Raw genomic sequence first — 13455 nt, 5'->3', positions numbered from 1 at the left:
CAACTCTAACACCATACCAACACCATAGAAGCAGAAGTTTAATTGACTTGATGATAGCTTACTAAACAGCTATGCTGTTCATAGAGAAACTGCTATAACATCCAATTTGAAAGTGTTGGTATGCACTTTTTAAAAATTATTGTTATTATTTTAACCTTTCGACAGATTATACCTTGCTTATTAACCATGTTTCCAGGTTTAGCCTAATATAGCTTATAAGCCTTAAAACAGTTCAAACACTCCCCCTAAAACTCTCACTACAATCACAAAAGCTGGATGTTTATTTCGAGCTAAACTTGCTGTTTTGTAGTTATTATGCAAAGCAAGGTAAACCATGTCCTCCCTCTGTCTGGTTGTAATATTTTCCTTTCATTTGCAAAAAGAAAGTAAATAAGGTGAAGCTATTATTTTTTTTTATTTTTTTTTTAAAAGTATTTGCAATGATGGTGGAGTCAAAAACCATTGATAAGGGAAGCGAACACAAAGACAAGCAGTTGGGAGCAATTTACTTATTCTAGGGTTTCATTTTTTGGACTGAAATGCATTTCCTTTGACTGAAAAGGTTTTTTTTCATTAAATAAACAAACAGTCTGAGTCTGGTGAGGTTTCCTCAGGATAAATTTTCTTCACTTATCAGAAGCTCTGCGTCACCAGGTCATCTCATGAACTACTACCAGTTACTAGCCAGTGTTGTTTTACCTGTGCTCTGTGTTAGATAAGACATTTCCATTCAGTTTGGAAAGTTTAAGCAGCAAGCCCACAGTTGTAGATTTTTATTCAGAATTCTTTCAGACTCTTGGTTTGCTAATAAACTTACAGTGTCTCAAACCTTTTGAAGAGAATATCTCATTATCTTATGCCATGAATAAACAGCTGGAATCACTGAGCCCCCATTCTGCTGCTATAATTTCCCTTACAGGCGCTTTATACATTTGTGTGTCTTTGTGTGTCTGTGTAAGAGAGTTTGAATCTCCCTGGATAGCATTAGCTGACGACATCAGAGGTGCTTGCTGTATAACAACAGAATTTATGCTGCAAACTCTGAGAATAAGGGAAAAAGGAGAAGGATAATAATAATAGATAATAATAGTAATTCAAAATGCAGTTTTGAAATTTGATAATTAGGGAAAAAAGCATTTTGAGAAAAAAATAATTGCCCCCTACCCCTAATAACTGGTAGCGCCATCCTTGGCAGCATGAACTGAAATTGAGCACTTAAGATAACTGGCAATGAGTTTTTCACCTCACTGTGGAAGAGGTGAAAAACTCAAGCCCACTCTTCTTTGTTTGAATTCAGCCACCCTGGAGGTGGTTGTTTGAGCATGTACGGCTTGTTGAAGGTCATGTCAAAGAATCTCAATCAGATTGGAGACCGGACTGTGACTGGGCCACTTCAAAACCAACAGTTTGTCATTTAGAGCCATTCAGAGATGGCCTTGCTGCTGTGTCTCAGATCATTGTCCCGCTGCGCAACCCAATTTTGCTTCAGTTGAAGGGTACAAGCTGATAGCTGGACATTATCTTTCAGGGTTTTCTGGTAGAAGTCAGGTTCAGTCAATTACAGCAAGTCATCCAGGTCCTGAAGAAGCAAAGCAGCCACATAACTTCCACCACCATGTTTGACTGTTGGTATGATCCTTTTAGTTAGTTTTACACCAGATGGAACGGGACTCAAACCTTCCAATGATGTTTTGTGGCAAATGTGAGACTGTTTTCCGTTTGGTCAACAGTGGGTTTCTCCTTGGATCTCTCACATGGAGGCCATTTTCGCCCAGCCTCTTTCTTACTGTTGAATCACGAACTTTGACAAGTTAGCCGTGGAGTTCTTCAGATGTCGTTGTGTGGATAATGGCTCTTTGTGGTTCAGTGGAGTCCCAAAGCCTTAGAAATGGTTTTGTAACTCTTTCCACAGTGATAGATATTACTGACTTTGTTTCTTTTTGTTTTCTTTTTCTTTTAGCCTACTTCACTTCATGCTTTTTTCGACACTAAAATTATCATTTAAAAACTAAATTTTGTATTTACTCTAGGGCAGGAGTGGGCAACTCCAGGCCTCAAGGGCCGGTGTCCTGCAGGTTTTAGATATTACTCTTGGTCAACACACATGAATCAAATGATAAGTTCATTACCAGGCCTCTGGAGAACTTCAAGACATGTTGAGGAGGTAATTTAGCCATTTAAATCAGCTGTGTTGGATCAAGGACACATCTAAAACCTGCAGGGACACCGGCCCTTAAGGCCTGGGGTTGCCCACTCCTGCTCTAGCCTATAAAATACTGATGACCAACGAGTAATGCATTTTTTTAAATGTAACATCAAACATCCACTTCCATTACCTAATAACTACCTTACAATATCAGCCACATCATCTTGTCTGCTAGAGTCTAAATAGTACTTTCTTCATTAAAAGCACAACTAGAAAGGTCTTCATAATAAATGCAACATGCTTATTAGCAGAAAAAAGGCAAAACTGCTACTTCTTAAAAACAGAAAAACTATATGTTGTAATTATTGCTTTACCTGCAGTCTTTCCCAATAGTATTTTAGCACTTTGCGGTGTCATGAAAAGGAGTAAAGCATCAGTACATTTCTGTCATTTAAGGATTTGGGTTTCCACAATAGAAATTTTCCCATGAAACAGAAAACTTTAGAGAAACAATTCCACGTCCTGAGCTTATTCTTGAAGCACCTGGGTCAACAATCACTTCTATGGAGGAAATGTATCCTCCCAAGCTAACCTCTGTTTAGCAGTGCTGTTAAGTGCCGCACTTAACATTGTCTTCACTAAATGTATAGGGGAAGTTTTGCCTCATGCTACTCATGTGTCATGCCATTAACCCATGAATATTTGCCCATAATCACCAACGGGATGAGCAAGAGTACAGGTCTAACAGTAAACAAGACCTCGAGATACTTAAACTCCTCCACTTGGGGCAGGGTCTTGTCCCTGACCCGGAGTGGGAACTCCACCCTTTTCCAGCTGAGGACCATGGCCTCAGATATGGAGGTGCTGATTCTCATTCCCACCGCTTCACACTCGGCTGCGAACCGTTCCAAGGCGAGCTGGAGGCCATCACCTGATGAAGCCAACAGAACCACATCATCTGCAAAAAGCAGAGATGAGATCCTGAGATCACCGAAGTGAAAGCCTTCCGCCACTTGGCTACGCCTAGAAATTCTGTCCATAAAAATTATGAACAGAATCGGTGACAAAGGGCAGCCCCGGCGGAGCCCATCACCCACCAGGAACGAGTCCGACTTATTGCCGGCTGTGCGGACCAAGCTCTTGCAACCGTATAAGGACTGAATGGCCCGTAGCAATGGGCCAGACACCCCCATTGCTGAATATAATATGTACTTAATAATGTATAGCATTGATATTTTGTAGTACACTGTATGATTTTTTTTAATTCTTTAATTTTATATAATAGAAAAATCCAATGTATATAATTTTAAAGTCAAGTGAAAAAAATAGTTTTTTTTATTATTTCATGGAATTTTCTTTTTTCACAGAAAGGAAGAAAAGTGGTTTGGGAACTAGTTTGCTTCTCTTGTACGTCAACAACTGAGCATCATGTCAGTGTTTGACTGACAGCAGGCTGCGGTCCGGTAGCAGAGCGAGAGAAACTGGGATTAATTTTTGATGGATGGAGTGAGAAAGTAAGGACCACACGCCTCCAACTAGACCTCAGTGAGAGCTGCAGCTTTGTTTACATGGAGTTTAATGCGCTGCAACCAAGCAGCAAACTAGGCATCTAGCCTTCAAACTAATGTTAGCGCACTTTTCCCTGGTGACGTGTGCTTTTTGAAGCAGGAATGTGTGAAACAAGACATGCTCATCTTTTTAGGACAAGAAAGAAAAAGACTTGAGTAGTAAAGCTAAAGTGAGTTATTTTCAATATGTAGATGAAGCAGTGTGTGGGCTCTGTGTTTGGCAGATAGCCGACATAATGTAGTAGTGGTAAGTTCAAGGTTTGGCATCTACCATTGGTTAGTTAAATTTTAAAAAAAAGGCAGACCTTTAAATTCCAAGCTTTTATGTATCAGAACACTTGAAATAATCAGATCCTTATTATATCTTAAACATCTGAATCCCACTGAAGTGCGTTTGGTTGATTTTAAACAGGCAGTATAAGCGCTACAACTTGTGCAAAAAATGTACACATTACTTCTAAAAGACACGGGGCTGGGTATCGTCCCTGATTTCTAGAATTGATTTGATTCGATCCACGATTTAAATTCGATTCGATTCGAATCGGGGAAATTTTGTCAAAAATATTATAATTCTGATCATTTATCAGTACTGACACTTGTGAGAGCTGTGTGAGAGCTTCTTATCGTGGTGGAAGCAAAACAGCAAAAGTAAAAGGGAATTCATGACGATGTGTATGTGAAGTGAAATGTGAAGCTTAGATTTGATCTTCTTTTGCTGCTGGTTCAGTCAATTTTGGTTGGAGAGTGATTAAACCTGCAGCTTCAGAATCTAGTGCAAAAAAAGACATAAACACAAAGCGCTGATCCGCCGCTTCAGAATCAGCCCCGGTGGTGTGTCCGTGTACATGCCGTCGGGTGAAAAAGCCGACAGCTCACTGATTCTGATGTGTCGAGTTCGCGCTTTGCGTTTATTTCTTTTTGCAGAATCCGTTCACCTGCTCTCGTTTGCTGTTTTAGTTGTTTGGTGGTTGGTGAAATAGTTTTGTGAGGTTTAACCTGAGATTTTGGGTTTCTGGCAAAATACATTTATATTTAAAAATCGATTCAGGATTTTAATGAATCGATATCGCTTTATTCAAACTAAAACCGATTTTAATCGATAAATCGATTATTGAAACCCACCCTAAAAATACAGTAATAAACTGTTAAAATTTCCACATAAGATTTAATTCTACTAATAGTTTGTAAAATGTTATTTTTTAGGTGATTCTTACTTTGACTGTATTTAGGAAATTCTCCATTATCTGTGGGTATCCAATCATTAGGATCAAAAGTTTGATGCCATATAAGGGCGTGGAAAGTCAAACATTTTCCCTGAATACACGTTTATTTTTTAACATCACGGTGAATCTGCATTTTGGAGTCTCATAAAGTGACTATGTGCACCATGATGAATTTTTTTCTTTTGTTGTGTATTATTCAAATGAACGAATTTGCCTTGAGAACCAAACACGGTTAAACATTCAGAGAAACAACGACCACGTACAAAGATAGATAAATGTAAACGCCATCAACGGGAAGTGAACAGAAAAAAAAAAAGTATGTCATAACACTTGAGACAGTAGGAGAAAAAACCTGCAGAAACACTGCCGTCTCTCTTGGACCTGCTAATAAGAGGCTTTAAAAAAAAAAAAAAAAGAAGATCCAATTAATACCATCACAGAGGTACTACGATGCGTAATAGTGATCAGCACGAAATACTTCAAGCAACGCCACCAGACTGTTTTTGTCTTTAATAATAAAAAACAGCCACATGCTGCTGATTAGCACTTAATGAGCTCTTGAACTTCACAGACCCAACCGGGATGAGTGCACAATTCTAACAAGATGCTAAACGACACATGACTCATCCAGTGCCGATAACAAAATCGCCTGCTGGAGCGAAACGCCTCTTTACACTGCCGGCACAGTCACAAGGTGCGCGGCACACTGACACAATGTCCAGTCAATTTATTACTCCCACAGCCTTATAATTAATCGGCTGGGGAAGAATTAAAGAGGGTGTTTGGTGTAACCAGAGATGAAAGGGATAAAAGTAAGATAAAGATAGATCACGCTAAGCTTGAGCAGACAGGACAGAAAAATGTGCTCCCAGATGCAATTACCTGGATTACATTGTGACTGACTTCAATTTAAAACCCTTGAGAAGGCTGAAAGGAGTGTGGTCGCTTTCCATTTGTCACCATGCGTCAGTCTAAAGAGCAGCTTAAGTGGATCCGTTTCACTCTTTTCTTTTAACGATAACTGGATACAGCTTAAGATGGCGAGTGCTGGAAAATGTATATCTGCTAAACATCATCTTATTAGCATTATGACTCTGAGAGTGTTAGCACCGTGAGCTTCAGACAAGAACAGAGCTGCAAAATGTTCTTGTTTTATTCAGTGTGAAATTATTCTGGACATTTTCAGTAGCATTTGGGCGTCTCACCACTGGCTGTCTGTCGGGGTGTGTTAGCTGTGTGATAGACTGACAACCTGTCCAGGCTTCGCTTCAGCTCCCATCCAGTGACAGCCAGGATAGGCTTCAACGCACCGCAAACTAAATGGGAAGAAAATGCACGGAACTCTGTCGAGCTCTCAATACATTTATACAGGCTTACACTCGATACTAAAGTCATAAATGATTTCACAAGAATCAAGTACAGATGTCATCCAAAGACGTTTCCCGTCATTTGTAGAACAAGAAGGAGAAAATCCTCTTCAGGCGAGCTCTGACTAGACAAGTGGAGGGTATGCAGCAGGACGCGTGACGCACAATGCACAAACAATTACTGTGAATTCTCTGGTCAGTTAGTTGTGCTATTCTCACATCTCTGCAGTCTTAATCCACACAGACTTTGGATTCCAGAGCTGGGAGGCTAAAAGCTAACTTGCTTTCTCACATCCACCTGTAGAAAACTGTAGGGCAGTGCGGCAGGGATGAAAGCATCTTAACACAAAATCTGTTTGTCATTGAAAAGAAATGAGCATTAGACAGGAGTCTAACAAACAGCTACAGAAATGAGAAGTGTGGGATCCAGCCACTGTCACGTTAATGTTAATCATTCTGTCTGTGATGAAACATGAGGAACCAAATTTTATACAAAATTCAAGGACTCTTTTACTTCTTAATTCTATAAACAATTCTCACTTTAAACAAGTGGCAGCCTCCAGGGATGAAAAATCAACCGAGTGCAGACATGCTAAAAGTCTACAGTTTCTTCAGTTCAGTTCAGTTCAGTAATAGTTATATATCACCAATTCACAACAACAGTCGCTTTATATTGTAAGATAAAAACCTTACAATAATACAACAATCAAAGACTCGCTATGAACAAGCACTTGGCGACAGTGAAAAGGAAAAACTCCCTTTGAACAGGAAGAAACTTCCGATGAACCCAGGCTCAGGGAAGGGCAGTCATCTGCTGCTGGGAGTGAGGGGAGGAAGACTGGACAAAAGACACACTCTGGTATAGAGCCAGAGATTGATAATAACTAATGATTAAATGCAGAGTGGTGCGTAAACGCACAGTGGATGGAGAAAGTAAAATGTGGGTGAAGAAGAAACGCTTAGTGAAGCTCCCAGCAGCCTACGCCTATTGCAGCATAACAAAGGGAGGATTTAGTGTCGCCCTAACTATAAGCTTTATCGACAAGGAAAGTTTGAAGCCTAATCTTAAACGTACAGAGGGTGTCTGTCTCCCGAATCCAAACTGGCAGCACAGAAGAGGGGCCTGAAAGCTGAAGGCTTTAAATATCCTCGGAACCACAAGTAAGCCAACAGTATGAGAGCGAACTGCTCTACTGGGATGACACGGTACTGTGAGGTCATTAAAATAAGATGAGGTCTGTATATTAAAGACCTTGAATGTTAGGAGAAGGATTTTAAATTAAGTTCCAGTGGCCACTTGAGGCTGCATACAAAAGGAAGTTGATCCCCAAGTGCCCAGCTATGGGCATATATGTTTAAACCCTGGCAAAAAAAATGGTTTTAGTGTCCTTTCCCTTTATGGCAGTTGTGTAGTAGGTACATTTAAGTAGCCAGTCGGCGTCACTCTGTGCTTCCTGTGCCTTTAATTAAACTACCTGCAGAATCCTACAACTTCCTGTAACACTGCAAGCTGATCTTCCATATACGGTCATTTCTGACTAACATTGAAGGCATCGTTTCGATCGTATGATTTCGCCCACACACACTAGCAGCGTCTTTAAAACAACACACCTTCTCAGAGTGAGAGATTAATGCACATATTTTCACTCCATACACTGTGTGTGTCTGTACAAGCACAGCGGGCAAGGTCAGACCGGCCGTTTTAAGGTGTCTGCCCAGCTGAGGTTATCTAATTCCCCCGTGGTTATCCAAGCAGTCAGGTTAACTGCTGCTGGCTCCTCTAACTGGTAGACGTGTCTTTTTCGCTCTGTCCTTTTATTACCCTGTTTGTATCTGCCATTCCCAGCCAAACACCATATCTCTCACGCTATCACACACAGTATTTACTCTTTATCTGTCTCCCAGCCATTTTCTGTGTCTGACCTACCTTCTTGCCCTATCGGTGGCGCTTTTCACATTCCACAAATCTATCCATCATCTCATCTAATCCTCCACTTTTTCCTCTGCAGTCTGAACACCTCCACCTCTGTCCCCCTACTGCTCGTTGTCATTACATCCTTGACTGTTGCGCTCTCTGACAGCAAAGTCCTGATTGTCTTCCTGGTGTTATAATTACACCTTGTTCATTGCAGTCGCCTCGAAGAGACATGATTATCTCGGCAAACTAATCATCCATCCAGATATGAGGATCAGACTCTTATCAAGTCAAAACATGTCAGTGGGATCCATCCCAAACAGTTTCTTGACGAGGTGATGGTGGATTTTAGTAGAGAAAATAAAATGATGGGATGTTGATGCATTATGAATGAGCCTGTATCATGTCTACTACTCGACGCACACACATAGCAGGTTAGGATTTACCAGCTTTACAGATTGCCAAGCATTTAAAAATCTATCCAAGGGACAGACTGTACTTTTCCTAGTTCACTTTTCCATGACCCTCTTCCCCACCTTCCTCTTCCTCCTGCAATGTTCACTGGGTTTAAAAATCCTGCTCATGTCGCCCTCTTTGCTGTCTGGAGGTTATTCTCACCTCGCCGATACAAGACGGCTGAGCTATTCACCAAAACCCGTCACAGGAGACTAGGAGGCAGACACGCTGCAGTCACTCTTTATTATCATACGTCCTTCAGTCGATGTTCAAGACAGTGTCAGCAGCCCAGGATCCTTCACTGCAGCTCACCGAGTATGACACATGAGCGAGAGTGGTAGCAGAGATTAAATGGAGGTGAAAAAAGGCACAAAAAAAAAAGCATTTAAGGTAAGAGAAGTAGTAAAATATCATTTTTCTGAATTGCTTTTGATTAAAAGTGGCAAAAGACTTGATGTAAATGGCACGAGATGATGGACAGTGGGGGAGATAAAGGGAGAGAGCGAAAAGCGGTGAAGAAAGAAGTTCAAGAAGGGACAAGGTGAGCGGAGGCAGTCTGGGATGGTTTGCTGTCAGAAGGAAAACGCCTCAGGCGATGTTTCCCATACAGAATCGTTCAGGAGTAACGCGTACGTGGGGGAATATGAGCCGAGAAGGAAGCTGCCCCAAGTTTTTTGCACAAAAACTAGGTCACACAAATATTACAAACCATGACACTTTGGAGCGTCACCTCTTCTCTTCCCCCACAGTGAGGCCTCCACGATCAGCAGACTATACGACACACAAAGCTTTTGAGTTTATCTTTCAAATTTTCTTCAGTGACGACCTTTTTACACTGAAGGGGAGCTATTACAGGGAGTGCAGAATTATTAGGCAAATGAGTATTTTGTCCACATCATCCTCTTCATGCATGTTGTCTTACTCCAAGCTGTATAGGCTCGAAAGCCTACTACCAATTAAGCATATTAGGTCATGTGCATCTCTGTAATGAGAAGGGGTGTGGTCTAATGACATCAACACCCTATATCAGGTGTGCATAATTATTAGGCAACGTCCTTTCCTTTGGCAAAATGGGTCAAAAGAAGGACTTAACAGGCTCAGAAAAGTCAAAAATAGTGAGATATCTTGCAGAGGGATGCAGCAGTCTCAAAATTGCAAAGTTTCTGAAGCGTGATCATCGAACAATCAAGCGTTTCATTCAAAATAGTCAACAGGGTCGCAAGAAGCGTGTGGAAAAACCAAGGCGCAAAATAACTGCCCATGAACTGAGAAAAGTCAAGCGTGCAGCTGCCAAGATGCCACTTGCCACCAGTTTGGCCATATTTCAGAGCTGCAACATCACTGGAGTGCCCAAAAGCACAAGGTGTGCAATACTCAGAGACATGGCCAAGGTAAGAAAGGCTGAAAGACGACCACCACTGAACAAGACACACAAGCTGAAACGTCAAGACTGGGCCAAGAAATATCTCAAGACTGATTTTTCTAAGGTTTTATGGACTGATGAAATGAGAGTGAGTCTTGATGGGCCAGATGGATGGGCCCGTGGCTGGATTGGTAAAGGGCAGAGAGCTCCAGTCCGACTCAGACGCCAGCAAGGTGGAGGTGGAGTACTGGTTTGGGCTGGTATCATCAAAGATGAGCTTGTGGGGCCTTTTCGGGTTGAGGATGGAGTCAAGCTCAACTCCCAGTCCTACTGCCAGTTTCTGGAAGACACCTTCTTCAAACAGTGGTACAGGAAGAAGTCTGCATCCTTCAAGAAAAACATGATTTTCATGCAGGACAATGCTCCATCACACGCGTCCAAGTACTCCACAGCGTGGCAGGCAAGAAAGGGTATAAAAGAAGAAAAACTAATGACATGGCCTCCTTGTTCACCTGATCTGAACCCCATTGAGAACCTGTGGTCCATCATCAAATGTGAGATTTACAAGGAGGGAAAACAGTACACCTCTCTGAACAGTGTCTGGGAGGCTGTGGTTTCTGCTGCACGCAATGTTGATGGTGAACAGATCAAAACACTGACAGAATCCATGGATGGCAGGCTTTTGAGTGTCCTTGCAAAGAAAGGTGTCATGGTCCTGGGCCATGTGGGCCCAGTATTCTTAGTTTTCATGTATTTTTGTATTTTGTTCTTTATTTAGGCCATGCTTCCTGGGTTGATCTGTTACGTTGTTCCTTATGTGTTTTCCCTTCGTGACTCTTACCCCCTGTGTGCCCCTCTGTGTATTTATGAGCCCTCGTCTCTCTTTGTGCTTTATTCTATGTTTTCCCCAGCCCGTTATGTCTGCGTTCTCCCCGTGCTCTCTCTCCTCCTGTTTGAACCTCTGTGTACTTCCTGCTTTACTTTGCCCATCTCCCATCAGTGTTACGTTCACTCCTGCCGTGTCTTGTTATGATTATCAGTGTCACCTGTGTTCCCCGTGTGCATCCACTTCCCCTGATCATCCCTCATGTGTATTTAGTCTCTGTGTTGCGTCGTCTGTGTTCTCACCTCCATGTTTTCACGGTCAGTCCTTGCAGTGATCATCATAGTCTGAGTTTTCTTAGTTTGTCGCAGTATTAGTTTTCCCAGTTTAGTTATAGTCTAGTCACGCCATCCCTGCTTTGTTTGTGCACTTTGTCTTCAGCCATAATAAAGGCTCGCTTTCTGTTAAGTCCACTCCCGTCTACTCACTTGTGTATGCACCTGGGTCCATCACACACACCACCGCACGGCCTGTCTCTGCAGACCGTGACAAAAGGTGGCTATATTGGTCGCTGATTTGTTTTTGTTTTGTTTTTGAATGTCAGAAATGTATATTTGTGAATGTGGAGATGTTATATTGGTGTCACTGGTAAAAATAAATAATTGAAATGGGTATATATTTGTTTTTTGTTAAGTTGCCTACTAATTATGCACAGTAATAGTCACCTGCACACACAGATATCCCCCTAAAATAGCTAAAACTAAAAACAAACTAAAAACTACTTCCAAAAACATTCAGCTTTGATATTAATGAGTTTTTTGGGTTCATTGAGAACATGGTTGTTGTTCAATAATAACATTATCCTCAAAAATACAACTTGCCTAATAATTCTGCACTCCCTGTATAGTTTTCTTTATTTTCTGTGATATATCTACTGTTACAGTGATGAATGCTCAACCTACAAAGTTTAAAACATGAAGTCACCATAAGAGCTCCCCAGTGAGAGTGGATATCCCTAATATTTTGACTTGCTGCCTTTTATTACCAAAAACCAGTTTCCAAAAAACAAACGTCAGCAAAGTGTTCTCATATTTTTTCCTCTTCTTAGTTCAGTTTAAGAAAACAAACTGCTGCTGTCATCTGTTCAGTCAACAGTTTTTCTTATTTACACACGTTTTAGTCCTGATGGAGCGCTTAGTTACGCTTAGTTACGCTTAGTTACGCTTCGTTACGAATCATGTGGACAGATTTGTGGATAATAAATGATTGAAGTGGTCCTATTATTCTTCCTAAAGGTTCATATTTTTATCCCTGGACTCCACATAACTTAATCATAATCATTTTATTTATGATAGATGGCCCCTCAGTTGATCCATCCCCTGAAATGAGCCGTTTCAGCTCCTCTCCCTTTAAGCCAAACTCTTTCTGATAAAGAAACCAAAAAAGGATCATTTAACAGCGCTCCATGTCTGCTGGCTGTGCAACAGTGCATATATTACAGAAGACAGGAGATATTTGCTATTTGTTTTAATATATGTGCCCCCTGTAAACTGTGCTACATCTTAAAGCTGTCAGTGTGGCAGGTGGATGTTGTTCAGTCTGCCTGGAAGCATCCACAATTTTAATATGACAAAAATAAGGAAAAGTAAAAAAAGGTGCACATTACCAACGACTCAGTTATTATCTATTTAATAATAATACCTTATTGATATTTGATAATTACTTCTGTCTTACATCTTTACTCTCTACTTAAAAGCAAGTATCTTAAGTGTGTCTGTATATTGGAGAGCCTCTATTAAGTATTGACAGAGTAAAATGTGAGGTAACCAGTATTTCACCCCAGAAAGCGCAGACATTACATTTAGACTTAATGGACGACAGAAATAATTAAATAAATGTGATTTTTTAAAAAGCCATGTTAGATCTATAACTAGAAAAAGAATCCAATCACTCTTTATAAAGCATGGCGTGCCATATGTTAAACAGGAAGAACAATTTATTGCTCACTTTCAATATCATCCAATTCAGTATATAAATAAAACCGGTGTACATGCTGTGTCACATTCCTTTAAAGTGACCAGCTTGGAAACTTTCCAGATTTCCTGCATGCTCCCCCTGAGGACTCCTCCTCCGCTTTAAAATGTCTGAAAAGCAGATGCCCCTCTAGGCTTTTCTGCTTCAGTCTTCAAGGTGTTCATTTGCTTATAGTGTTGCCCATTTTTTTTCCTTAATGTGAAGTGTTGACACAGACAGATCACGTTACTTACTAAAAAAAGACCACATGTAGTTACTTCTAACTTTTTAGGTCCTAAAAGCTCAATAAAAAAACAAATCCCCTGCATGCGCACTGTGCTACAGTCTGTACTGCTGATTACCCACTTACAGAGGATTACGCCCACTTTGCTGCACACATTAGTGTGCTAAAACCACCTCCAGGCTCCCTAATGCAGCTCAGCAATTATAATTTTAACCTCTGCTGTTATAATGAAATCATTTATCTGTCTCACATCATTTACTTTAACTTTTAGGCTTATGAGAACGAATCAGCTATCAGGTGTTAACGTCGACGGCCTGCGTTTACACCATCCTGTCTT

The 13455-nt window shown here is 40.9% G+C and overlaps 1 protein-coding gene across 1 annotated transcript in view; it reads right to left on the bottom strand.

Annotated features, from left to right (window-relative positions):
- The window catches only part of ogfod3 (2-oxoglutarate and iron dependent oxygenase domain containing 3), a 33173-nt gene that overhangs the window by 3107 nt on the left and 16611 nt on the right, over nucleotides 1-13455 (bottom strand). The gene's annotated exons all lie outside the window — the stretch shown is intronic.

This window comes from Aulonocara stuartgranti (assembly GCF_965226115.1).
Source record: "Aulonocara stuartgranti genome assembly, chromosome: 8".
NCBI classification, from domain to species: domain Eukaryota; kingdom Metazoa; phylum Chordata; class Actinopteri; order Cichliformes; family Cichlidae; genus Aulonocara; species Aulonocara stuartgranti.
The sequence above is the reverse complement of the archived record's forward strand: the minus strand, read 5'-3'. Positions and strand labels throughout refer to the sequence as shown.